This window comes from Orycteropus afer, unplaced genomic scaffold, assembly GCF_000298275.1.
Source record: "Orycteropus afer afer isolate SDZICR_OR568_19922 unplaced genomic scaffold, OryAfe1.0 scaffold00366, whole genome shotgun sequence".
In the NCBI taxonomy this organism is placed as follows: domain Eukaryota; kingdom Metazoa; phylum Chordata; class Mammalia; order Tubulidentata; family Orycteropodidae; genus Orycteropus; species Orycteropus afer.
The window spans coordinates 88,895-90,684 of NW_006921953.1; the positions used below are offsets into that span (position 1 = coordinate 88,895).

Genomic DNA, 1,790 nt, shown 5'->3' on the forward strand with positions numbered 1-1,790 from the left:
CCTCCTTCTTCTGAGTCTGTCTCAGTCTGGAAGCTCCATCAAAACTGGCCCACCATGGGCACCCCTGCTGGCACAGCCTCCAGCTTCATAGCAACATGCAAGCCACCACAGTACAACAAACTGACAGACAAGTTTGTTTTCCTTAGCTGTTCCAAGCACTCCACTCAATTCCTGGGCTTCCCCCTACCTGTTCTGGCCACTGGCCCTGTCTGCCACTGCTTCCTCCCGTCTGGGGCTCTCCCCCTGCCTTACCTGCTCCAGCTTATGGCCCTGTCTGCCACTGCTTCCTGCTGCCTGGGCGCTCACCCCTTGCCTTACCTGTAGGACAGGGTAGAACTGCCCCATAGAGTTTCCAAGGCTGTAATTTTTACAGAAGCATCCTGCCACATCTTTCTCCCGCAGAGCAACTAGTCAGTTTGAACTGCCAACTTTTCGGCTCCTTATTGATTCACATCAAACCAAAAATCAAATTCACTACCATCTAGTTGATTCTGATTCATAGCGACCCCCTTTGGATTTCTGAGGTGCTAAATCTTTACGGAAATAGATTGTCCAGTGTGTTAGGCTGGGTTCTCTAGAGAAGCAAAACCAGTAAAGCTTTTATATATACATATAAAGATAAATTTATCTTAAGAAAATGGCTCACACGCTTCTAGAAGCTGGCAAGTCCCAAGTTCTTGAATCAGATGTCAAGCTGGAGGCTTTTCCCGACTCACAGTGGCAGGGGCTGATGAGCTCAAGGTTGGCAGGCAGTATATCGGCTGTTGACTCAGCAAAAGACAAATCCTAGATTTCCAGGCCGAATGGTGGATTGTTTGCTCACAGACAGTTGTGGGCAATACAATAGGATCCCAATCCATAGAAGAATGTCTCTTTTCCCAGAATGTCCATAAATATATTGGAAGCAGGCCACACCCCTAGGGAAACTCACTTTCAATGGATTGGCTGCTCAAAATATATACATCCAGTCCCATCATGGGAATAACCCACATCACAATTGCTTAAACCACACAGACTTGTGGTCCAGCCAAATTGACACACAGCTTCTCCAACTATCACACCTAGTGTTTCTTCCGCAGAGTAGGTGGTGGGTTTGAACTGCCAACTTTCTTGTTAGTAGTCAAATGCCTTAGGCATTATGCCACCAGAGCTCCTTATTGACTCACATGGTGGGAAGGTATTCCCTCTTCACTATTCTTCAGTCTTTCCAGTTGCCTTGTTCAGAGGTTGACAGACTATAGCCCGTGGGCCAAATCCAGCAGATTTTGGGGGGAGGGGCGTGTCTTAGATTCCTAGGGGTGCTGTAATAAAAACACTACAAAGTGGGTGGCTTTAGAGAACAGGAATTTATTTTCTCACAGTGTTGTTGTTAGGTGCCATCAAGTCGTTTCTGACTCACAGTGACTCTATGCACAGCAGAACGAAACACTGCCCGGTCCTGCACCAGCTCCACGATCCTTGCTATACTTGAGCCCATCACTGCAGCCACTGTGTCAATCAGTCTTGTTGAGGGCCTTCCCTTCTGTGGTAGTTAAGTTTGTCAACTTGGCTGGGCCTGGTTGAGTGGCTGGGCAGCTGGTGGTAGTTATTCCTCATGAAGACACTGGCAGTCAGCTCTATGGTAAGACCTACAACAGGCAGCTGAGTAACTGCTTTACGGAGGTGGTTTGCTTCCTGTATTTAAGAAACAGCTTTGGGAATGGTCTCTAGCTTATGGCACACTTGAACCCTGCATGTAGCCAAATCGTTGTTCAGCAGCCTGCCATGCTCTGTTGACCTTGGGACTTTCA

At 47.8% G+C, this 1,790-nt stretch overlaps 1 protein-coding gene across 1 annotated transcript in view; it reads left to right on the forward strand.

Moving 5' to 3' along the window:
* FAF2 (Fas associated factor family member 2) overlaps nt 1-1,790 on the forward strand; it is a 77,637-nt gene that overhangs the window by 28,590 nt on the left and 47,257 nt on the right. The gene's annotated exons all lie outside the window — the stretch shown is intronic.